Source organism: Serinus canaria (genome assembly GCF_022539315.1).
Source record: "Serinus canaria isolate serCan28SL12 chromosome 7 unlocalized genomic scaffold, serCan2020 HiC_scaffold_29, whole genome shotgun sequence".
NCBI lineage: Eukaryota > Metazoa > Chordata > Aves > Passeriformes > Fringillidae > Serinus > Serinus canaria.
In genome coordinates, this window is record NW_026108147.1 from 4,160,589 (window position 1) to 4,185,937 (window position 25,349).

Here is a 25,349-nt window from a genome sequence, read left to right on the forward strand (position 1 = left end):
AACCTGTTTTTAGCTAAAAATCTGAAGGGTAGTTGTTTTTTTAGGGTTTTGGTGCGGGTTTTGTTTCCCCCTTTTGTGGTAAATATTGCTAAAGAATCAAAGTGGCCATAAAAATAAGAAACAAATAACTCACTTTTAGCTCCTCTTTTCTCCTTTTATATTAATATCAAATTGCTCTGGAAATGAAACATCTCCTCAGGTTGGAGGCACCAGGAATAGCTCCTGCCTTGGATTTGGCAGCATTCCACCATGTGTGGTGTGACTTGCAGTGTAATGTACACATTGTTACCCAAAAATTGCCAAAAATACCCAGGGTGGGTCACACGCTCCTAGGCGTGCTCATGGCTGGGTTTTACTGAGCTTTACACAAATCCTAGAGCTGCATCTCCCATTTCTGCCAGTCAAAAGTACTGGGGCTCCAGGGCCAAGCTGGCATTGTTTGGGAGCATGGATCCTATTTCCAAATTATTCCACTGGATGGTTTGGGAGGATAGTGCTGTGTCTAGTTCTGGGCACCTCAGTTTGGGAAGGACGTTGAGATGCTTGAGGAGGGCAACAAGGCTGGTGAGGGGCTTGGAACACAAACCCTGTGAGGAATGTTTGAAGAAGCTGGGGTTGTTTAGCCTGGAGAAGAGGAGGCTCAGAGGTGACCTTATTGCTCTCTACACCTTCCTGAATGGAGGCTGTAGCCAGGTGGGGTTGGTCTCTCCCACAGGGCAGCACTGACAGAACCAGAGGACACAGTCTCCAGCTACGTCAGGGAAGGGATAGGTTGGATATAACGAAAAAATTTTTCACCAAAAGAATAATAAAGTACTGGAATGCTCTTCCCAGGGAGGCAGTAGAATCACCATCTCTGGATGTGTTTAAAAAAACACTGGACATGGCCCTTGGTGCTATAGTCTAGCTGAAGTGTCAGGGCACAGGCTGGACTCGATGATCTTAGAGGTCTCTTCCAATCTCATCATTCGGGGATTCTGTGATTCTGTTACATTAAAGCCCATTTCTTCCCAAGGTCAAGGACACCTTCCACTGTCCCAGGCTGCTCCAAGCCCCATCCAGACTGGCCTTGGACACTTCCAGGGGCAGCCACAGCTTCTCTGGGCACCCTGTGCCAGGGCCTGCCCACCCTCCCAGGGAACAATCCCTTCCCAATATCCCATCCATCCCTGCCCTCTGGCAGTGGGAGCCATTCCCTGTGTCCTGTCCCTCCATCCCTTGTCCCCAGTCCCTCTCCAGCTCTCCTGGAGCCCCTTCAGGCCCTGCAAGGGGCTCTGAGCTCTCCCTGGAGCTTCTCCTCTCCAGGTGAGCACCCCCAGCTCTCCCAGCCTGGCTCCAGAGCACAGGGGCCTGTGCTCATGTTAAAACACTGCCCTAAAACCTCTTTGTTCTTTTAGGGAGTGCAGTTTGACTCGGGATAGAAATCCATCCTGACTTGTGTTAACCTCCCTCCCTGCACCATCGTGCTGCAGCTGCTGAGCCCCACCATGAGGCCTGGTCCTTTCCCCCGGTAAGCACCGTCCTGTCCTGTCCCTGAGGGGTGGCCGGTGTCCCCAAGAGATGGCTTATGTCTTCGAGGGGTGGCCCATGTCCCTGAGAGGTGACCCATGTCCTTAAGGGATGGCCCATGTCCCCAAGGGGTGGCCTGTGCTCCTGAGAGGTGGCTCATGTCCCTGAGGGGTGGCCGGCATCCCCGAGGGATGGCCCATGTCCCCAAGGGGTGGCCCATGTTCTTGAGGGGAGGCTCATGTCCCTGAGGAACTGCTTGTGTCCCTGAAGGACTGCTCATGTGCTCCTGTCCCTGAGGGGTGGCCTGTGTCCCTGAGGGAGTGCTCCTATCCCCAAGGGGGTGGCCCATGTCCCCGAGGGGTGGCTCATGTCCCAAGGGGTGGCCTGTGTTCCTGAGGGGTGGCCATGTTCCTGAGGGATGGCCTGTGTCCCTGAGGGGTGGCTCATGTCCCTGAGGAGTGGCTCGTGTCCCTGAGGGAGTGCTCGTGTCCTTGAAGGAGTGCTCATGTCCCCAAGGGACTACTCATGTCCCTGTGGGAGTGCTCATGTCCCAGAGGGGTGGCCCGTGTCCCTGAGGGGTGGTCTGTGTCCCTGAGAGACTGCTCATGTGCTCCTATCCCCAAGGGTGGCCTGTGTCCCCAAGGGCTGGCCCGTTTCCCTGAGGAACTACTCATGTCCCTGAGGGAGTGCTCCTGTCCCCAAGGGGTGGCCTATGTCCCTGAAGGGTGGCTTGTGTCCCTGAGGGACTGTTCATGTCCCCAAGGGCTGGCCCGTGTCTCTGAGGGATGGCTTGTGTCCCTGAGGGGTGGCCTGTGTCCCCAAGGGAGTGCTCATGTCCCCGAGGGGGTCCCTCCTCTCCTCTGGAGCAGTGACACCATGGCAGGGTGGTTCTGACTGCTCCATTTTTCTGCTGAAGGCTCGATCAAACTCGACAGGACCCTGCTGCAATGGCTCCTTGCTTCCCCATGTAATTACAGGGGAACGCTGCCCGTGGAGAGCCTGGCACAGCCTTGCTGCCCTGCCCTGCTGGATCACACAGGTGGCACAGGATGCTCATCCCTTGGGTGTCCCCCGTGTCCCTGCTGGGCTGCTTCACCTGCTCCCAGTGCGGAATTCTTTGCTTTTCTCACCTGCCAGTTGCAGGTAGGGCTGCTCACCTTTCCCCCTGGGCAGCAAAACAGCCTTTGATCAGAACAGACCCTTCTGACAGCTGTAGTCTGAATAAATAACTTTGCTGCCTTTCCATTCTGATTTTGCTTTCCCTGGAGATTTGCACTCTCACCATCACCAAGAAAACACATTTATTTTTGAATGTGTAGCTAAGCTGGCAGCAATGTAACACCTTTTCAGCTCTCGCTTGGTGTAACTGCAAGAATAAATAGCTTCTTTCTCTTTCTAGTCTTGGGAATGTTTGAGCTTCCCGTGACTTTCCAGTAAAATTTGATTTAGGGGGAGTTGGAGCCACGTGTTGTTTGCATCTGACCCAAATCTAAAGGAGATTTTTATTGCTCTGGAGTGATAACTGCCAAGGGGAAATTGGAACCCCCAGAGTACAAATCCTTGTCACAGACACAAGGAAAGGCAGAGCTTGGGAAGCCAAGGGGAAATCACTGGGAAACCAAGAACTGGGGAGATGGGAATGGCCACAAGTGGCTTCATGAAGTGCAGAAGGCAAGGAAGGAGCAGCAACCTGCTGCTCTGAAAGGGCTTTGTCGTGCTGGAGGAGCAGGAACAGAGGTGCTCATAGTGGCTTTTCATTATTCAGAGGAAAAACTGGAGCTGGGGTGTCCCATCTGGGACTGGCCAGAGCCTGGGGCTGAGCCCTGGCAGCTGAAACTTTACATGACTGTGGTCAGTGGGGTGAAAACTGTGCAGCAGGGTTGGAAGAGAGGTGCCAAGAGGTGTTTCCACCTTACAGGAAGATGGTTTCAAGGTTAGTATCCAGCAGACCACCCCTTTCAGAACTTTCAGTCTCAACCCTCTCCCTGAAGTTACCTAATTCCCTAATTAATTCCCTGAAGGGCAATTAATGGTGCAAGGCTGGAAAGCCAGCACTCCCCTCTACCAGAGCCATTCCACGTGGACCACCTCTGCCTGCTGAAACAGGAGACAACTTGCCCTCTTGACTGCATTTCCTAGCAGGTTTCTGGGAATTTTTTCCCCCCTTTCTGTGGCCTCCCACGTGGAAAATAATCCTTTCAACATGCAGATGGCAGCTCCCTTCACGGAGGGGCAGGCGTGTGCAGAAGGCTGAATTTTTACTTTATTCATAGAGCATGTGTGTGTGTTGCTTGCAGGGTGTTACTCTCAGTATTATGTTAAAAATAGCTGGTGCTAAGCTTCTAATTCTTAACCTTTTTTTTTTTTTTTTCCCCTCAAGCTCCTGATTTCAGAGGCATTTGTGATTTATGATGTAAAACTTTCTTGTGGTTGAGAGAGCTGGTCTAATTTTCCATGAAATATCTACAGCTTGCTTATAAAACTGGGTTCTTGTGGTTTAAAAGATGAAAATGCTTGGGGTTTTTTATGTAAATCTGCCACAGTAGGCACTGGATTGCCATGTCCTGGTGCCTAAACCCACAGGATTCATAGAATATCTTGAGTTGGAAGAGATCCACAAAGGACCATTAGACCAGCTTTAGTTAGTCTGGAGAGAGCAGCAGTGCTGTTAGTGCATAACTGAACATTCTGGTCATGAGTGGGAAGAGTAAAATCCTCCAGTGCAGCTAAAAGATGCCATTAGTGGGGTGAAAAAAGTGCATTTTTTTATATCTCTTAGCCTTTCTCCCATTATTTGTGTGGAACAAGTGGCCTTTTGCACAGAATGCTGCAGCCCTCGTGGATGGGCTGCATTTCTGCTGCTCTGCAGGGAGAAAAGAAAGAAAAAGGAGGGGTTTGTTTGAAGCCTTCCTCCCGAGGTTGGTTCCACTTTGTCTGATGAGTATTAGGGGGCTCCTGCCCCTGCCTTTCCTTCTGCTGGAACTATGGAAAACAAAAAGAATCCCAAAGAGCAAATGGCCTGGAATGAGCTCCTCACAGGGGGGTGCTGATTCTACACTGGCCTAAAAGGGTTTGGGTTGGAAGGGACGTCAAAGCCCATCACATCCAACCCTCAGCAGTGGCCAGGGACACCTCCCACTAGCTCAGGCTGCTCCAACCTGTCCTTGGACAATTCCAGGGGTGGAGCAGACCAGAGCCTGCACATCCCTGAGGATGAGTGTGAGTGAAGGCCCTGTGGGTGACGCAGGGAGCAGTGCCTGGCACCTGCAGCAAGACCCCATGGCCCCAGTGTCATGCTTGTCCTGGGCCATGGATGGGGACACAGAACCCTCTGGAGCTGTGGCTATCATGTCAATGCACGTGTAAATTCCAGCATCATCTTCCCCATGAAGTTATTAATGAAAATCATCACCCTCATTTGGAAGCTGCCATCACTTAGTAGATTAACCTTTATCAAGCAACTTTGCTATGCCAGCTGCACAGCAAAGTAATTACTTTTAATAGAATCTGCCCTTGATTTGAAGCCACAGGGGAAGCAATTAAATTTAACAAAGGCAAAAGCCATGACTTATAAATGAAGATGGATGGCTTTTGCTATCTGTTTCATAAATTCTATTGTGTACAAGGATAAGAAAATACTCAGCTCCTCTCATGTTCTGGGGGGTTTGAAATGTGGCATTAGACTCTTGATCTCTGGGTGGATTGGATGTCATCAGAGCCAGCTCTGGGATTTGGCTTAGCATGGTTTACACATGGCTGAGTCAAAAATGACTTGCAGGGGGCTTTGAGCCCTTGAGCTCCTCAAAACCTTGACACTCATGTTCAGCATGAAGAGTTTGCTTAATGGTTTCTTGGACCACCTCATCTCTCTCCTCTGCCTCTCTGCTGGGGGAGTGTTTTGCTTGAAACCAAGATGTGCCTCAAACTGCTTTTTGTCTCTGTGAACTTGTCCAGTTCAGGCTCTACCAGTGACAAGGGGCTGAGCCATGAATGTCCCCTGTACCTGTGTGATGGCCCTGAGACAGAATCCCAGAATGGCTTTGGTTGGAAGGGACCTTAAAGATCATTTCATTCCATGGCAAGGGCACCTTCCACTATCCCAGGTTGCTCCAAGTCCCAGTGTCCAACCTGGCCTTGGACACTTCCAGGGGCAGCCACAGCTTCCCTGGGCACTCTGTGCCAGGGTCTGCCCACCCTCCTAGTGGGAAGGAACAATTCCTTCCCAGTATCCCATCCATCCCTGCTCTCTGCAGTGGGAACCATTCCCTGTGTCCCATCCCTCCACGCCAGTCCCTCTCCAGCTCTCCTGGAGCCCCTTCAGGCCCTGGAAGGAGCTCTGAGCTCTCCCTGAATCTTTTTCTTCTCCAGGTGAGCACCCCCAGCTCCTCCAGGCTGGCTCCAGAGCAGAGGGGCTCTGATCCCATTAAAACACTGCCCTAAAATACTCTGCTGTGGGGCTGGGCAGCATCGTGTGGCCCCTCCCAGACCTTGATGTCACAAGCCAAAAATACAAATGTACTTTCCTTCTTTGGTTCAAACCTGCCATTCTAGGCTTGGCTGAGGTGCAGAGAGAGCAGCTCCTCATTTTCCATCCCTCTGGACAGTGCTGCAGCTGCTCTTCTCTGTCCTGCCTTTTCCACCCCTGTGCTCACTGCCCTGAGGGATGCTGAGCTCCCAGGAATGCTGACTCTCCCGAGTGTTCCTGGAAATGCTCTGCCGGGTGAAGGGTGGGATGTGCTTGGCAAATGGGAAGTGAAAAGCAGTGACAGGCTGCGGGCTGGGGTTTCTCACAGCTGTGAGGAGCAATCCTGTGTCCTGGGTTGTGTGTCAGAGCAGTTCCTCTCCCCTTTGCAGTTTGTTGTAGCCAGGCTGTTTGGGCTCAGAGCCCTGGCTTGGCTCTCTTCCTCCACTCCAGCTGTTATCTGCTAAACCAGATCTGCTCTGTAATCAAATAGCTCTGTCTGAGACTGAAGTTTCTATTTCTTTTGTAAAGCAGAAGAAGCCAGTGATCTCTGACTGGCGTAGAGTAGCATCAAGTGTCCCAGCAGTCTTTCTGCTGATATTTTTTCCTATTTGTTCAGGCTGCTTGAGGTCTCTCCCTCAGTGTTTTCACCCTCTGGGGTGATCCCTGCATTCCAAACACTGCCCTTAAACAGCTGCTGTGCAAAAGTGCACATGCAGCATCACAGCCCCTGTGTCAGCAGATTTCCCTCTTGTGAATTGTCAGCACAAAATTCTGGATATTGGTCCCAAAGGAGGCAAATCCTTCATGGTGTCACATTTGACTTCCCGGGGTTATTTGGAGGAAAGGAGATCTAGGGAGGAAGGGGAGGGTCTGTTACTGCCATTGAGTGTCCTGAAAGGTGTGTGGAAGTCTTTGGTATATTAACTTTTAACATGATGATTCAGCCTGGAGAAGAGAAGGATCCAGAGAGAGCTCAGAGCCCCTTCCAGTGCCTGAAGGGGCTCCAGAAGAGCTGGAGAGGGACTGGGGACAGGGGATGGAGGGACAGGACACAGGGAATGGCTCCCACTGCCAGAGAGCAGGGCTGGATGGGAGATTGGGAAGGGATTCCTCCCTGTGAGGGTGGGCAGGCCCTGGCACAGAGTGCCCAGAGAAGCTGTGGCTGCCCCTGGATCCCTGGAAGTGTCCAAGGCCAGGCTGGAGCACTCTGGAACAGTGGAAGATGTCCCTGTCCATGGCAAGGGTGGCATGGGCGGCACTTTAAGGTCCCTCCTAACCCAAACCGTTCCAGTACAGTGAGTGCAGGTGGCTGAAGGCTGAGCTCACACAGAATGGGATGGAGATAAGGTGAGCTCTGCAGGGGTGGTGACCCAGCCAAGCTCCCTGGCCATGCCTGACCTTGGCTCCCCTGGGAACTGATGTTTTAGGCAGTGCAGCCAGCACAGGGAGAGGTGTGCCAGCTGCTGGGAAGGGAACAGCTCGTTAAGAGCAAATGCTCCCATGATTTGCTCGGCAGCTCTGATTGCTCTCCTGGGAGCTTTGCTCCATCTCTCCCCCGCTCCTGCCGGCAGATCCAAACCAGGGGCTTCACTGCCTGTGTGCTCCTCCTGTCACAGTGACCCCACCTGGGAGAGGCTGCTCCCTGGCTCTGGGTGCAGGACGCAGCGTTAACCTCTCCCTGGGAAAGATATCCCGTTGGTTGTGACCCTCCTGGAGGGAGGGAGCAGAGCTGAGCTTTTGTGTCGCTGCTTTTGTCTCTGCCACAAAGGCGCCGGCGTTCAGAGCCTTTCCTTTCCATCCAGGGGTTTTATTCCCCTTTAGGGAGGTGGATTGCAATGGAGGGGATGTTCTTTGGCTGGTGGAGTCAGTTGTTTCAAACACAACAGAAAAAGAGAAGCATCCAAAGCTGCTTCCACTTTCTTTTGTGGAGAAGAGTCTGTACATGTTTCTGAGCAGCTCCAGTCTGGCAGGGAGCAGCTGCCTGTGCACGTGAGAGGCCCATTAAGATTCAGTGCTGCTTCAAACCTCCCAATCTATGCTCAAAACAGCTTTCTAAAAAGCAGGAGGAGGAAAAAAAAAAAAAAAACCCAACCCCACCAACTGCATTAAAAAGCAGCTTCCAAATTAGAATTGTTTGTTTCTCTCAGGAGAAAAGGGAGCTGTTTTCCTGCATCCCTACAGAGCATCCTAATCCTGCTGCAAGTCTCTCCTGCTGCCACGTGGCTTGGTCTGCTGGGAAATTGGTTGGATGTGTGGTAGGGAAGAGATTGGAGTCACCTTACAGGCAGGAAAGGCTTAAATGTGATGTGGCTACAGGAAAAAAATGCTACAGAAATAAAGATCTTCAGCTGGGGCAGTACACTGACGTGAGAATACTGTATTTTCTGTGTGCAGTAGAAATTAATCTGGATTAATTTAAGAGAATAAACACAATGACAGTCAGTCCTTTTGGAAGCAGAGGAGCTTTGTGTTTGTTCTGGTTTAATTGGCTGACACAGAGGCTGCTCTCTGAAGGGTGTTGGTGCCCACGCTGTCTGCGGAAGCGTGTGCTCCCAGCAAACCCTTCCCTCTGCATTTGGGTTTGCCTGGGAATGGGGCAGTTCTGTTGGCACTGTTATTCGATGGAAACGGAGAGAACTGTGAGGGAGAAGGCTCCAACACCATCAGGGAGAAAAGGGAAAACAGCCCCGTGTTTGCACTCCCTTCTGCCAGGAGAACAAAGAGGGAACAAACACCACTTCACGCTGGCATTTGCCCCATGATCAGAAGCACGTCTGTGTTTTATAACCAGCTCCAGGGATTTATCACCAAGACTTCAGGATTCCCAAGGGGATTATGTGCACAGACGACAAAATTCCCTGGAGTACATAAAGTTGAAGTGGAGTTTTGAAAAGGATATAAACCTTCTTGTCTGAGGCTCTGCCAGCTTTAACTGCTTGTGCTTTGGCAGACCCATGGGTGCCTGGGGACTGCAGTGCAGAGATCCTGGCAGGGAAAACTGCTTTTGGCCAAGGTGTACATCACCTGCAAAGCCCCTAACAAAGGCAGATTCCCTCCTGGGAATGGGTTTGACAGGCAGCTCCCAGAACAGGGAGGAGGAATCGCTGATGGTGCTGCAGCACCAAATGCAGCAGAGCACTGAGGATGCAGCTCTGCACTGAAAATCTCCCCAGGGAGGGCAGGTGCACAGGTTTGCCTTTAAAAATCACCTTGCTGCAGTCTGTCTGCACTGCTGTGGCTCTGTCTTGGTGTCACTCTTGATTCTAAGTCACTTAGATTTTTTTCTAAATTATTTTTTCCCCTAGAAAAGCTTTAAATGGGTCTATATTTAGAGCAGGCTGCTTAAAGACTCTGACAGCAAATAATGATCTTAATAGGGCCCCCTGATACAGATCAGGAGTCTTCTACTTCTGATGCTCTGGAGTTTGAAACTTGAGGGTGTTTGGGTTTTGGGGATTATTTTAATTTTTCTCCCAAGTGCTGTGACCACCTTTTGATGCAGTGCAATTGAATCTGAGACAAACTGTGTCTTCTTCAGGATGGGTTTGCTACAAAAATTGCGGCACAGTGCTGGGGGAGTTGAACTTTTCACTCTCCCTAAATCTGTACCAGAGAGGAGCCAGTGGTGGAGATGCCACAGGTCCAAGCACTGCTTAGTTTGGCAACCTGGCTGAGGTGGAAAGTTCTGTAAAATGTTATGGTGGAGCAAAATTCCTCCCCATGGGATGCAGCTGGGAGTCTGCCCCAAAAGGCTCTGCCCTTTGTAGCTTCTCTCCTTCTTCCCCAAGGAATTATGGCTGGTTTGCATTTCTTACCAAATTTCAGGGTTCTGCTCTGAGCTTGGGGAAGAGAATTTCTGCCAGAAATGGTGGTTTTGGTGTCTCCTGTCAGCTCTCCCTGGATGCACTGAGCATGGTGATGCCCTCCTGCCTCCCACATCTGCTCTGGCTGGCTGTGTGGAAAGCTGCCTCCTTCCCCAAAAGCAGACTCAGTGTTCTTGGTCCTTAACAGCTCCCAGATGAGCTGGTTCTCCACTGAGGCTTCTCCTGTGGCAGCAGAATTTCTGTTTTCTATATTTAATTTTTTTCCCCTGTGCCTGTGCTCTGACACTTGCCCATCATTCCAGCCCCTGAGTTCCACGGGTTACACAGCTTCAGCTTAGCTCTGGAGCAGCACAGGCTGATTTTTTAGGAGCTTTTCTCAGTGGCCCATTAGCTGTTTGCTGTGTGGAAATAGTTGTTGAGTTAAGCTGACAACAGGAGCTTCTTGCAAACGAGGGGAAGACAAAATTGATGCTTTAAGCAGCGTTGTTGGAATGTTTATCTGCTTGAGAACATTATTGCAGCTGCTGCTGCTTTCCCAGCACACGTGGAAGGCTGCAAGAATCCCTCTGTTCTCTGCTGAGTGCTTCCCTTTGCATCTGGAAGAGGGAGATGCCATGGTGGGCAGAATTAATAGCATCAATTGTTGAATGCTGCAGTTCTAACACGGTGCAGATTATGGCATTTAAGTAGGTAGGATAAATATTAATTAAAATACGTGGTCTGAAAGACTTGGAAAATCAATTGCATTCCTCTAAGGTGCTTTCTTGTTGAGACTTTATTTTTTAATTCTTTCTAAGCCTTGCTGTCTTGCTGTGCTTGCTGAACTTCTGGGGGTTCCACGCTTCTCTAAGCAAGTGCCCCAAAAACCCCCACAGTGGTGGGGATGGGGAGCTGTGAATGTCAGGGAGGAACTTTTAACATGCCTTAAATACAGCATGGAATAGTGATGTTTAAAGATACCTCAAGGGAGATGGGAATCTGCACATCTTTTGTGCAGGATTCTCAGGGAATGAATTTGACTTGCTGCCTAAAGGCTGTAATAAGAACTTGCCTTGTCCCTGTGGCTGTTCTGAGTTGCTGGCAGAAGGCATCAGTGTAGCTGTGTGTTTATTTACCTGTCAGGCCCTGAGCAGCCAGGATGCTGATGATAAACTGCCAGGCTGAGGGTTCTGTCTGCAGGGATTGTAAACTACTCCCAGGACAAGCAGGGCAGCAGGGACAGTAGTTCAGGTTCCATCCTCTTTGCTGTCTTTCTGGTCCAATCTCCACAAAAAGCTGCTGCTCTCTTGGAATTGCTGCTCTTTGTTGCCTTGAGGGAGCTGCCACAACCAAGGATGAAGTTGACTGGGAGCAGGGATGGGAAGAGCCAGTGTTTCCCTCCCCCCCAAAAAAACCACCAAAAGGTGTGCTTGCCTCAAAACCTCCCTCTTGAAGCACCTGTTGGGCTTTCCCAAGGCTCTGCCCTTCCCACTGGGACCTTTCCAACCTCTGCCTCTTCCTCAAGGACCTGCTCAAATGTGGGTGGGCTTGTGCTTCCCAAGGGTTTAATGGGATTCCTCCAGCTGCTGTGGCTCCTGTGCTGTTTCTGAGTGCACTGGGGATGCTGTGCAATTAGCTGGCAGCTGATTGCATCTCAGGGTGTGTGTGTCACTGGTATGAGATAATTACAGCAGGGCCCTCAAACCCATCAGCTGAATCCTTCCTGCCAGGTGCCCGGGCCGAGGCGTGCTGGATGTGCTGCAGGCTCCAGGACAGCTGGACCCTGCCTCCAGAGATGAGATCAGGTGCTGGCCCTGAGCAGTGGTCACAGGAAACCTTGCTCTGCTCTTGCCTTACAGCTGGACTTTGGTCTAAATAAAAACTGAGCTTGGGTGAGCAGGGTTATGTTCCTCCTGCCAGAGGTGTTTGATCTTTCTCTTGGCAAAGCACTCTTGAAAACAACTCTTTAGGGAATCATAGGATCCTAAAGTGATCTGGGTTGGAAGGAAACCTTTAAGTTCATTTTGTTTCGTTCCACCCCTGCCATGGCAGGGACACCTTCCACTGTCCCAGGCTGCTCCAAGCCACATGCAACATGGCCTTGGACACTGCCAGGGATCCAGGGGCAGCCACAGCTGCTCTGGGCACCTGTGCCAGGGCCTGCCCACCATCACAGGGAAGGATTTCTTCCCAATATCCAGTCTAAATCTACCCTCCTTCATCTTAAAGCCATTGGGAAGGAGCCATCTTAAAGCCATAGGAAGGAGCAGGCTGTTCTTGGGAAGTTTGCTGTAGGTAAAGCTCCTTGGTGATCATTTTATGGCTCTCTGGACCTTCTACCTAAAGCCACTCTGTATCCTGAGTGGTTTTGGTTTTCTGTTCCCTCTCTGCTGTGGTTTACTTTTAGTTTTGGGGTTTTTTTTTTGCCCATTTTGTTAGTCAGTGTAGCCTTAATTGCAGCTCATGAGCAGCATGGATTTCTTGTTACCTCCTGGCTGCCCTGGTGCTGCAGCTCATGAGGCACTTGATGTGGCATTGCTGACGCCTTTAATCAGAGCTGTTACAGCCTTGACAAGCTCACTGCACTGAATCAGTTGCCTCAAGCTTTGGGGTTTCTGTGCCACAAGTCAGCTCCCAGTGACTCTGTGTTTCCACTTGAAATCCTGTGTCATCCTCTGGCTGCCCTGCAGCCTCCTGCCCAGGGCTGGTCACAGGATCCCAGCATGTCCTGGGTGGGAAGGGACCTTAAACTCATCCAATTCCCACCCCCTGGCCTGGGCTGGGACACCTCCCACTGTCCCAGGCTGCTCCAAGCCTTTCCATCCTGGCCTTGGACACTTGCAGGGATCCAGGAGCAGCCACAGCTTCTCTGGGCTCTTTCTCAATGTTACTGAAATAGAATTTAAAAAAAAATGTGAGAAAGAGATAAGAGCACTTTAAAAAATCTTATAGCTGAAAGAAATGATCATGTTCATGGACAACTTGCATCAAGCAAATTGAGTAGTCAAGTGCATGTGCAGTAACTTTTTTTCTGCAAGTGATTAGAGTAATAAACCTCCTCCTGTCATCAGCTCTTTATGTGAAGAGACAGCAGGTAGTGCTTCTGGAGGTGAACAATGCAGCACTGAACCCTGAAGCTGCATTAACAGGATCATGAGGGAAGAATAAAGAAAAAGAAGACAAAAAAGTCTCTTCTTTAAAGTCAAAGTTATTTCCAGGCCAGGAGGATGTTTAGGTTGCAGCTTTGAAGTCATCTGGTGTAATCCCCTGGACCACAGGAGGTGCAGAGCTGCTGTCACCAAGCAAAGCCTGCAGTGAGGGATCCTCAGGAGTGTTGGGGCTGAGAGAGACCTTAAGTAGGCTCCAAAATCTGCTGGGTTTGGAGTGTTGGAATCCTAGAGGCTGAGAATTTTAAACTTTCTGTGCTCAAAGGCACAGACCCACAAGAGAACACTGCATTGGCCCCGAGACTGTGGAGAAGGCTTCCAAAATTGATTGATAGCACTGAGATTACAGGTGTGTAGTTAGAAGTGTGTAATATCACAGGGTGGAAAACTTAAAGTTTGGGATTTTAGAATATAGCAATAAATATGAAGCAAGATGGAGGTTTTAGGGCAGAGGCAGGTTGTTCTTCTTCACCTTCTTCCTTCTTCTTCATGGGTTTGGGTGGCATTTTGTAATTGGATAGAAAAGTTCCCATTGCTGCTCTGTGGGATCAGCTATTGGGTTAGAAGGGAAAATAATCTGGGTGTCAGTTCTTAATTGGATGGTTTAGCTTTAAAAGACCTTGTACCAAGAGATTGCTGGCCATTTTGTGCCTTGCTGATGAAATGCTGCAGAACTCATGGCTGTGAGACTGTTTTACTGATAAGAAATAAACACCTGAGTCTGAACATGAATTACTGTCTCAAGTGCCTTCAGTCCAGACCCATGGAAACCCACATTGGAGGGCAAATGTGTTTGCCTGTGCTTGTGGTGAACCCTGTTCCAGGATGACATGGACAACATGGCCATGGCTGCTGGAAGTGCTTGGCTGAGAGACAGGATAACCTTCTCCACTACACTGTACAAGCTTGGTGCCTTTATTAGCCTTAATATCCCTTCTTAAATTTTTTTATACTCTGACATCCAGGACTTCAGCTTTCTCTTCAAGATGTTGATTCTTTGAGCTTCTGTAGTCATCTTCTCTTAAGCTGCTGCTACTTGTGTTCACTTCTGCACCTTTAAATCAGCTGGCAAGTGTCTTTTCATAAAGCTGGAGCCTCTCTCCAGATCAGCAGTATTTAGAGATTAGATACTATCTGCTGATCAGTTGACTGATAGTGTGTGGAGTGGGCTCTTTTTTTAGCTAAAGCCAGCACTTCTCTAAAAATATTCCAACTTGAGCATTAAGCATCAAAGGATTTCTGATCACTGGGATTATTTAAGCATGGCACAGTGTTATCTTGCTGGGGTTTCTCTTCAACTTCAGAGGCAGCTTCACAGGGGTGTTTGTAGTTAAAAAGTTGATGCTGCACGTGGCAAGCTCCAAGGCTGAAGCCCCCTGTGGCAGTGATGGGTTTCCCTGATCTGCTGCCCTGGATTTAGTGAAAATCTGGGAAGCTGCACATTCGTGTGGTGAATGCACAAGTCCTTCCTTCAGTGAATTTGTTTCTTGGTGGATTTTGCCCAAACTTTTGGGACAGTTATGAGTTGTGCTCAAAAAAAAGAGGACTGTCTCCTCACTGTGCTGAGGTTAAGCATGAAATGACTGAAAATTTTCTTAGCTAGAAAGTGCTTTTAGCTGACAGTCTGTATCTTGCTCATTCCTCTGTTAGAATGGCTGGGACAGTCTCATTTTGTGGGTCTGACCTGCTTTCCTGGTTCCTGGATGTGACTTTATTTGGCTCTATTTGGACATGTCTCTGTCCAACAGCCTGATCTCCTTGAGATTTTATTTAGCCTTCTCCAACAGTTTCCATTACCTGCAAATTTAATCATAGCTTTGTTTCAGTTATCATAAAACAGTTTAGTCTCAAAATATTGGCATATCAGATTTGGATAAACAACCCTCAGATTTCTTGGAAATGTCCAAGGCCAGGCTGGACAGGGCTTGGAGCAACCTGGGATAGTGGAATGAGATGAGCTTTAAAGTTCCTTCCAACCCAAACCACTTCATGATTCTGTGATTCCCTGGACATTACCCCTTCAAATGCTGGTTCCCTGTTGATAATGAAACTTTGAGAGCTATTAATAAACCAATTTAAGCTTGTTTTATAGCTTATGTTAATGCTATTATAACAAATCACCTGAAATGGTGGCACCTGACTCTGTTGCTTCCCAAGACCTCTGGTGCTCTGAACAACTGAGATCTCTCAATCCAACTTATAAATAAAACCCATATTATCCTAATGAAACCCCACATAATTAGTATCAATAAATACTGCCATCCTTTAAATATTCCTTAATTTGGTTTCACCCTGACCTCTGCAGTGCATCTAGGATTGATTATGATGGTCTGTAAAATATTGAGCTGGAGACTGGATGAAAAGTGGGAGATTTCTGTGGGGAGATAAGAGATCACTGGAGAGCTGCAAGGGTTTTAGAGGGGTGTGGAGCTGGAGCAGACTTGCCTGGTGACCTTTGAGAGGCAGCAGATGGCATGGGTGTATCTAAAAGCTGATGTGGCATCTGGGGGCACAATTTAGTGGTGGCATTGGAGGTGCTGGGGCAATGGTTGGGCTCTGATTTTAGGGGCCTTTTCCAGCCTAAGTAATTCCAAGAGGAGGTGGTTTGCTGACATTTAAGCCACAGCAAAGACTGAGATAAGATATTGTTGGGACACCCTTCCAGCTGTTTTTTTCTGTATAAAATGGAGGGGGAAAATAAATTAAAATAAATTGGAGCTTCAGTGGCCAGAAAAGTCACCTTTGTAGTGAAGACATTTGGGTGGTTCTGATGGAGATAGCAGTGAAATGTTGGGAATTAGGGCTTTGATGGAGGGCTTGAGACACAGCCCTGTCAATACTGGGGAGTTTCCCAGTGGAATTCATGGAAATGGCTGCTGGGGGTGAAAGATCTGGGAGGGTTTATGTGATGTGCCTGCTGCTGGAGCAGTTTGACTCCCAAGAAGATCCTGCATGTTATTTGAAATGAATGGCCCCCAAAAGAAGTGGAAAATCCATGACTCTTTCTTTGGAGGTGCAAAGGAGCACAGAGGATATTCCCAGGGCTGTCAGCCCCAAGGAGGTAAGGTGGAAGGCAGTGCCTGTGCCTGCCTAAACCCAGAAGAAATAATTAATCTCTGGATTATTCCTGGCATACCAGAAATAGCAAGGCTCTTGCAAAGATTCCTTAAGCTCTTGTGAAGTTGTCTGGATGTTGAATTATTGGAGTCACCCCCCCTCCCTTCCCATTGAATACAAACTAGGAATGATAGAGCTGATTTGCATCAAATCCCTCCTTGCTTTTCCTTCTCCCCTTGGTGAAGATTACACTGCTCACATCACTCACTCTGGGCTTTCATCCCCAGGCCCTTCAAAAGAGCCTTAAGAGCCTTCCTTGAATCATGGTATTTGTGGTTGTCTAGCACTTGCTTTTTTTTTTTTTTTTTTTTTTTTTTTTTTTTTTTTTTTTTTTTTTTTTTGTTTGGGGAAAATATTCTTGCCCTGACTTTTGTTAACTTCTGGTAACTTTGTTCCCTTGGCTCTGCTGGGTCTGAAATGTTCCCCTTTGAAGGCATAAGCCGGTATTTCATTAGTTTGGCATTTGCTTTGTCTGTGCATTAAAAGATTAGTGGGATTGCTTGCTCTGAAGCAGAGGCTGCCTTCCAGTTCAGCTGTCGCTCCTGATTTCCCTGCCCAGACAAAAGTCTGTGCACGGGGAGGGGGAAGCAGCTTTAGAGCCATTTTGGGTAAATTCTGACCAAAAAAAAAAAAAATTCAGATAAGACTTTGCTGGGGAAGCTTTGGAAATGTCAGTGTGGATGTCTGGCACTGCTCCCCTGGTGAGGGTTTAGTGGGGAAGGAGCTTAGTGACAATCCCAAAGCTCAGGAGCACTCACTGGAGGTACTCTCCTTCCAGGCCATGCCAGGGCTTCCCCCCCTTCCCACACAGGTTATGAGCACTGACTCTTCCTTACACATTCCAATCATGCAAATGCCTCCCAGAAGGTTTCTGTGATACCAACTAGGTCAAATTTATGCTCTGTAAATGAGCAATTCCCATTTCTCTTGTTTATTACCCAGGTTTCTCACATCAGGGTAGAGGCAATTACAGAATTTTGTCTCATCCCTCGGTGACTTGATTAATGTTGTTCTTGACATCTTGGTTTCTTTGTGCTAAATGAAGAGTCATTTGTTGTCTCTTCCATTCCTCCTCCTTCCACTCCCCTCTTTCTCCTTTCATTTTTGTTTCTCCTGTTTGAAATCTTCCCTTTTCCCTCCCACAGGCTCCCAGAGGAGCCACTAACCCAGCCTGTTCCCCATGACCCCTTTCTGCAGCAGCAGGTTGTCTGAAACTTCCTCCTTTTTTTCTTTTTTTCTTTTTCTTTTTTTCCTTGCCCAGATCACTTTCCAGGATGTTCCATGTGGGATGGGGTACCCTGCAGTGATTATCACAGAGCCATGGAATGGTTTGGGATGCAAGGGACCTTTCAGGATCATAAATCCAACCCCATCCATGAGCAGGGACACTTTCCTCTAGATCCAGAGACATCTTGACCAATATTGGAGTTCTTTCTGTTGCTTGTTGCTGTTTACAACTCAGATTTTTTTTTTCTCTTTGTAACTTAGTGGTGGAGGTTTTTTTTGGTTTTTTATAAGTTTTAATACCTGAGTTGGCTCCTGACCCAGGTGAGCTTTTAAAAGCTCCCCCTGGGTAAAATTTCTCTCTCTCTAAATGCACACAGGTAGTCAGAGCAGCCTTGATCTTAATGCACCACAGAATTATGACCAGCAACTAGGGCAGGCGTGGAAATAGGAGCTGTGCCTCCAGCCAGGGAATGCAGAGCCCAGCTGGAGGCTGCCTTGCTTGGAATGCTGGGCAGGTCTGAGTGCAGAGATGAGAATCCTGCTGAGTGATGCCTGAAGGGCCTCTCTGGTGCCCCACTGTGAGCAGGGATCACTGCCAGGCAGGGGCTGCAGATCCCTTGGTCTGCTGGTTTCCAGTTCATGTATTCCCTGTTCAGGGAAGGGCAGATTTGTGAGGGAAGGGAGGTGGAAGCATTCCCATCCAAGGTGAAAGAGCCTAACATAGCCCCTGTTAATGCATGGATTTGTTTAGGTAGATGAACATTTTCTTAAGATTTGTCTGGGGGAGATGAAAAACTCTGACAGATCCTGGCTCCAGAGCCCTCAGGAAGGGGAATATATCTCAGGCTCCATAGGGGATGAATCAGTTTTGCTGGTTTTCCCATGCAAGGAATGCTTGTCAGAAGAGAAAGACTATTTTTTGCTGATACCTGACCTTTTCTTCTGCTTGCTTTTCTCTCTGGAGCTGGAATTTTTCTAGAGTTCAGTGTCTTTGGCAGAAAACCAAATGCGGTGGGCTTGGGATGGTTGTGTAGGTCCTGTGGGCTGAAAAACTTTCAGGCAGCCCTAAAACAAACCCTTCTAGGCCTCCTGAAGATGCAGGTGAAGAGCTTGTATCCTTGAGTCTGGAATTCTGGTCCTCCACCTCAGTGGGCAAAGTGGTTCTTCCTATACCATAGAAAAGCCTGGTACAGCTGCTCTTGTCCCTCCCAAAAATTTGGGATTGGGAATCTGCAAATGCTGCTGTGCCCAGGGGATCTCTGCTCTGTTCCTGCTGTCTGAAGTAGCCATGTGCAGGGGATGGAGCCCTGGAAGGCTGCTCAAAACATGGAGTGGCTCCTTTAGTGGAGGTGCCTGGGATACTTTTTCATGGAAGACTTCATAAAAACGAAGATTTTCTCTTCTGCAAATGACTCCAGCCAGAGCAGCAGTAAGAGAATCTAGCCCCAGAGTGGAAAAATTGCTCTTTTCCCCTCAGACTTTGACAGATGGTGCAGATTAGTCTTGAGTTAATACAAGGCTTGTCAGCTGCCCTGGATCTCAACATCTGGGTGTGAATGTCAGGCACATGCACTGAGTAAGTCTGGACACCCCCTGAACTGGTTTCTTCTGAGCTAAACCCATGAATTTCAAAAGTCCCTCTCCAGATATTCCACCTCAGATTGTCCTTCTCACCAGTGGGAAAAAGTCAGTGGCTGCAATTTCTGCTTTTATGGCCTTGTGTCCATCAGAAGGCTGGAGTCAGCATCCTGCTGCATTGCAGATTCCTTGGAGATATCCCTGATCCTTTTCCAGCCTTGCTGCCTCTGGAGAGGACCCAACTAGTCCAACACAATCCCTTCTGTATCTTTAAAGTCTGTTTTTTTTCCTAGCTGGTGCTCTGGCAGTCAGAGCCTTCCTGGCACAGGGATCTGGGGACATAAATTCCAGATGAGCACCTTTGATTCCCTCAGACAATGATAATGCAGAGATGATTGACACCTACAGCTTGGGAAGAGATGTGCTCAGCACTGATCCCAGAGGATGTGCCTTTCAGCAGGAAGCAGGAGAAGCAGAGCAGATCCATGTGCAGCCCCAGGTGTGTTCCAGGAGTTCTGGGAGCTGGGAAGAGCATCTGTCTTTGAGCCAGGTACCTCTTGACTATCACCTTGTTCATGCCCACCTTGGTGTCCAGCTCCAGGCAGGATGGAGAAGCTCCAGGAGCAACACCATGTGGAATATTCTGAGTTAGAAGGATTGAAACCCAGCTTCTGGCCCTGCACAGGACACCCCCAATATTGTAAACAAGGTGCCCTGATGAAGGCAGGAATGATGAATCTGATTCCATCTTATGAGAAGGCTAATTTATTACTTTATTAACTATATTATATTAAAGAATGCTATACTGTACTAAAGAATACAGAAAGGACACTTACAGAATGCTAAAAGATAACAATGAAAACTGGTGACTCTCTCCAGAGCCCTGACACAGCCTGGCCCTGGTTGGCCAAAGAACCAAAACAACTCCCACAGAATGCAATGGAACAATCACCTGTGGGTGAACAATCTCCAAACACATTCCACATGTGAGCACAGCACAGGAGAAGCAAATGAGATAAGAATTGTTTTCCTTTTCTCTGAGGCTTCTCAGCTTCCCAGGAGAGAAACCCTGGGTGAAGGGATTTTATCAGAGAATGTGAATGCCACAACCCAAGAATTCCCACAGCGTGCCTGCAGGCCTGGGAAGGCTGTGCAGGACTGACTCAGGGCTTTATCCTGAGTCTTGAACACCAGTCCAGTGCATTTCACAGCTGAAAGAGTTGGAATAAACCAGCTCACTACAAACATGCTGCTTGTCTTAGCCATGCTTGAATAAATCCTTCCCTGACTTCCTTCTGCCTCCACTCTTCCCACAACTCCATGCAGATGAGGGGTCAGGAGCACCCCATCCCCATGGAGCTGTAATCAGCCATGAAAACCCCTCTATCAGAGCCCAAATTTCATTTTCAGCTCTCAGCTCACAGAACTTTTACCTGCCCTCACCTTGCCCTGTTGCAGGTCTGCTCCCAGAGGAGGTGGAGGACACGGCAGTGAAACTGGATGTTGTGTTCTCACCATATAAGAGAGACTAAAAATAGCTTGGAGGAGTTGTGGAAAATCCTGTGTTCCTGAAGTATCTTTTGGTGTCTCTTTATCTCAGGATAGGATGGGTTTTTTTGGTTGGGATTTTTTTTTTGTTTTGTTTTGGTTTTGTTTGGTTTGGTTTGTTTTTTGGGGAGGGGTGTTTGGTTTTTTTCTTAATTTTTAGGGTGGGTTTTTTTTGCTTTTTTGGGGGTATTTTGTTGTTTTTGGGGGGGGGTTGTTTGGGTTTTTTTGGGGGTTGGGGTTTTTGGTTTTTTTTTTTTGTGGTTTTTTGGTGTTTTTTTTTTTTTCCTTTTTTAAATTTTTGGGGTGGGGTTTTTTGTTGTTTTTTGGGGGGTTTTGTTTGGGTTCTTTGGGATGGATTGGTGGGTTTTTTGGGGGGGGGGTTGCTGTTGTATGGTTTTGTGGTTTTTTTTTGTTTTGTTGGGGTTTTTTGTTTGTTTGTTTGTTTTTTGGGTTTTTTTTCCCCTTGTTGAGAATTCTTTCTGCTGAGACCTCAGGCAATGTTGGAGCAGTGACCTCAGGGGCAGGAAATCAATCATCCCACTGAAGAAGCATTCCCAGAGCTTCAGTGGATGCAGGAATGTCCATCCCTGTTGACTATGGAGGCACAGGAGATGGGATATCCCAACATCCTGGGCTCCAGCTCTGCCTGATCACCACACCCTGCCCTTGGATCTGAGCCCTCCAGCTTTTTTCCCAGGTGACAGGGATCTAGTGCAGTGTTTTGACAGCTGAAACAGCCTGGAAATAACGAGCTGGAAGCAATGTTTTCTCTCCTGTCCTCTTCCCATTTGGAGAAGAAGATGTATCACGGAGTAGGGCAAGGCTGGGGCTGTTTGCTCAGGGCTGCTGTTTAATCAGGGAGCTCTTCCCAGGGTCCTTTCCCAGCTTTGTCACACCCTGACAGCTCTGGATATGGTTTTCCCTCTTGCCTTTGGCTCAACAGAAGGACAAGCACCCAGTAAATGTGGCTCAGGTTGGACTGGTGCAACCATTTGCATGGCAATATTTATTTTATTTTTGTTTCTAAAGTTGCTTTAATGCTTCCAGAGCTCTCTTATGCAGGGTTTTCTGCTCTGCAGCTGTAATTCTGCTGTCTTTATTTCTGTTCTACCAGGCCTGCAGCAGGATTTTCCATTTGAATGGCTGCAGTTTTAAATTCATTTATCATTTTTATGGGAGTTCAGAGATATCTCATGGAAATCATTGCCAGGGAGAGCAGGGAATTTCCCTTTACATCCATTCACACGTGGGTTTGCCTCGAGTCAACACCAAGAGTTGACAAGAACTGGAATGTAAAACTGTGTTGGCCATGGATAGCATAGTAAATGCCTGGGGAATTAGAATAATAGTAGGGAAAAAATACAGGATCTGGGATTTGTTGTGGTTCTTCCTCATGATAGCACATTTGTCTGTCTTTTCAACATCCAGATCATTTTGAGTTAGGAGGGACCTAAAAGCTCATCAGTGGACAGCAAGTGATGCTTGGCTTGTCCCACAATAATCCCCATGGAGGGAATCCTGCTGAGCTTCTCCTCTTCCAACAAAAACCTTGGGTGGGGGAGTAAAGGAAGAGGCTGGATGTGGGGAACCAAAAAGTCACTGAAAACCCCAGCCCAGTATAAGTTACAGTCCTGGAATATCCTAAAGTGGAGTTCTGAATTATCTCTGTAGGATCACAGTTGAAATATTCAGGATAACCAGGAGAAGCAGCATGACTGCCCTTTTTCTTCCTCTTCCTTTCAGTGTGACATTTCAAAGGTGTTTTGTTCCTGAAACACCCGTTCCCAAAGGGAAGATGTGTGTGTTTTGGTGTTCTCTCAGGCTGTTTTGGTTAATTGCAGAGATTGAATATCCCAGGATTTCTGTCTGGCTCAGACCCCTGTGTGTAATGGTGCAGAATGTTCTGTATCTGCACTGTGCACTTAATTCTGAGTGTCACCCTCAAAGAAAATACAAATAAGTGCAGTTACTTTGGGTGGAAAGCAGCTTTGGCTGGGGCAGGGAAGTGCCAGGTTGTGGTTTAACTCCCCCTCTGTGCAGAACAGCAGCTCAGTGATAATTCCACCCCACCCTCAGGCTGTTTCTGGCTGAGCACAGGGTTTGGGTTTTTTCATCTTTTGCTCCTGCAATCATCCAGCAGAGAGGTGGTGGATGTCCCATTCCTGGAAGTGTTCAAGGCCAGGCTGGGCTTGGGGCAACCTGGGCTAGCAGAAGGTGTCCCTGCTCATGGCAGGGGTGGATTGAGATGGGATTTAAGGTCTCTTCCTATCCAAACTATTCTGGGATTCTCTGGAGGGATCAGACTTGTGCCTTCCAAAGCAGCAATTATGTCCTGCTGCTCTTCTTCCCAATTAATGATGAGCTGATTTTCAAATGAATGAAATCGAGATCTCGCCGAGCCTGATGAAATAGCTGAGCCAAAATCACTGGGATTTGGGGTTCCTGTGTGGGATTTCTTTAACCTGCTGGGACTCCCCTGTGGCCCTGCTCCCATCTGCTGTTGGGTGCTCTGCACCACAGGGCTGTGGTGGACATGGATCCACAGCAGGTGAGCCTCAGCTGCTGGAAAGCTGCTTTGGAATGGGCTTATTCCTGGGAAATCCTGGAGCTGTGCTGCACCCGGGCCGTGTCTCAGGATGTGCCTGACTCCCTGACCCTGGGTGGCAGCTGCCCAGCCTGTGAGGAGCTGGCTCCTGGAGAGAATGCCAGCAGATGGTGCTGGACATGCAGGAACCAGGATGTGGAGAGGCAGGAAAAGCCTTTGGCCTGTGCCTCCAGCAGTGCCCGTTTGCCTGGAGTGCAGGGATGGGGCTGGAGCTGAGCTCCATCTCTTTGGGGATGGTTCTCTGCAAGTTCTTGTCTTTCCAGGAGCAGGAATCTCTCACAGAGCCACCAGCTGCATCTTGGCAATTCCTTAGGTGCCCTAAGACCTTTTGCCTGATGGAAAAAATCACTTGGAGCTTGCTTGTTTGGGTTTTTAAATTTTTTTTATTGTTGTTGTTTTTTGGGGGGGGGGGTTGTGTGGGTTTTTTTGTGTGTTGTTTTTTTGTTTGTTTTGGTTTTTTTGGTTTTGGGGAAGTTTTGATTTTTTGTGGGTTTTTTTTTTTTTGTTGTTCTGGTTTGGTTTTGGGCAGTTTTGGGGGGATTTTTTGGGGGTTTGGTTTTATTTGGAGTTTTTTTGGGGGGAGTGTTTTGTTTGTTTGTTTGGGGTTTTTTGTGTTTTGCTTGGTTTGGGTATTCATTTTTTATTTAGAGGAGTGAAAAATGAGCTGTGCTTAAAGAAGCATGAGTCAGACTGGTAGTGCAAGCAATTTGCAGGATTGTTTGCTTATCAGCAACCCAAATCTGCCCCAGCTCTGGGCTTTTTGCTGCTCTTACAAGTGTTTAGGAGTCAGATCCTGTGACTTATGCTCAGATAGTCACCCAAGACTTGAGATAATGAAGCAACCATGACAACAGCAGAGCTTTGCCTCAGAGAGGAGCCTGTGGAGCAGCTCTGGTGTAACATCTGCACAGCCACTGCTGGAGAATGTCAGGGTATTTCTGTAATCGATGACTTCCATGCAGTAATTTTGGCTGATGATCACTTATTCTGTAATATCATCCTCAGAGGGGATGATTTCACAGCAGATATTTTTCTGGGGACTATTAAGACTTTTTTCTTTTTTCTTTTTTTGCCCAGAGGCTCTGTGAAAGTGATGCTGTTGTGATGTGATCCATGCAACCACATTTATTTCTGGGACAAATCATGGGACCACAGACTGGTTTGGGTTGGAAAGGACTTTAAAACCCATTTTATTCCCCCCCCTGCCATGGGCAGGGACACCTTCCACTGTCCCAGGCTGCTCCAAGCCCCATCCAGCCTGGCCTTGGACACTTCCAGGGATCCAGAGGCAGCCACATCTTCTCTGGGCACCCTGTGCCAAGGCCTGCCCACCCTCAGAGGGAAGAATTTCTTCCTAATCCTTAGTGTATGGTGGGACAACTTTTCCAACTGCAGAACTGAGAAGTTGTTTTTGTTTCCAAAGCAATCCACTGCCCTTGTTGGGGCTATAAAATCCTTACTGTAAATTTTTCCTTTTGGAGTGTTGCGTTGTCACTTTGGGGCAGGGAGAGAGGTGTAAATGGGGGGCAGAGCCTGTGCATCAGCAATTTTTGGCTTTATAGGGCCTCAGCTTGTATCTCTTTTCCTGTCTAAGGCTGATTTCTCCAGGTCAGCTTTCCTGTCCCCACACATGTGCTTAACTTGACTACCAGTAATGGCTGATGGGACACATCCTGGTTTTTCACCCTCTGGAGTGGATTTGCCCTAGAAAGGGGCTCCTTTGTCACCCATGAAGTGTGGATGGGTGATGCCAAACCCTTTGGAGAGCCCCTTGAAGAGGGAATCACTCTTTCCTGGACACCAGTGGGATGGTGTCTTGGTTTGAAAAGCCAGGTGTCTGCTAAGGAAGGCAGGAGCCTCCCCTGAAATGGAAAATGTGAACCCCCTCCCTCCAAATTGTTATAAATTTGAAATTAAGGGGCTCTCAGGCAAAGATATGGGAGCAGGAATAACAGTTCTTTAGTAGGAAAATTAAGAATACAAATGTAATAGTACAAACAACAAAAACCAACAGTGACAGAGTCAGGATATGGCCTGAGTCCCTGTGTGCCAGGCTGTTGGTAGCAGTCCCATTAAATGGTGGCTGCAGCCCTCCTGCAGAGACAGGGGTGGCTCTGCTGGAGCAGTGATCCTGTAGAAGGATGGAGTTCTCCTCTGAAGATCCAGTGGTGGTATAGGCTGGTCTGCTCTCCCTTTGGGAATGCAGTGGGAAAGGTGCTGTGGTGCTCCGCCTGTCCGATTATATCCAGGAAGGAATGCTTGGCTCCTCCCCCTGGGCGGAGCTTCTCCCAGTGGGATGATGGAATTTTATCACTCAATGGCCCATGAAC

The 25,349-nt window shown here is 48.3% G+C and overlaps 2 long non-coding RNA genes across 3 annotated transcripts in view; both read left to right on the forward strand.

Moving 5' to 3' along the window:
- The first annotated feature begins 1,157 nt into the window (after positions 1-1,157).
- On the forward strand, positions 1,158-20,582 carry LOC108961753 (uncharacterized). Its single transcript, XR_001990111.3, has 4 exons — positions 1,158-1,305; positions 1,398-1,510; positions 19,160-19,416; positions 20,325-20,582. It is a non-coding gene; the product is annotated as an uncharacterized LOC108961753 (long non-coding RNA).
- A 144-nt stretch (positions 20,583-20,726) lies between these two features.
- The window catches only part of LOC108961733 (uncharacterized), a 38,709-nt gene continuing 34,086 nt past the window's right edge, over positions 20,727-25,349 (forward strand). For both annotated transcript variants that reach the window (XR_007780583.1, XR_007780584.1), the window contains exon 1: positions 20,727-21,111. This is a non-coding gene — a long non-coding RNA (uncharacterized LOC108961733). The remainder of the gene's footprint in view (positions 21,112-25,349) is intronic.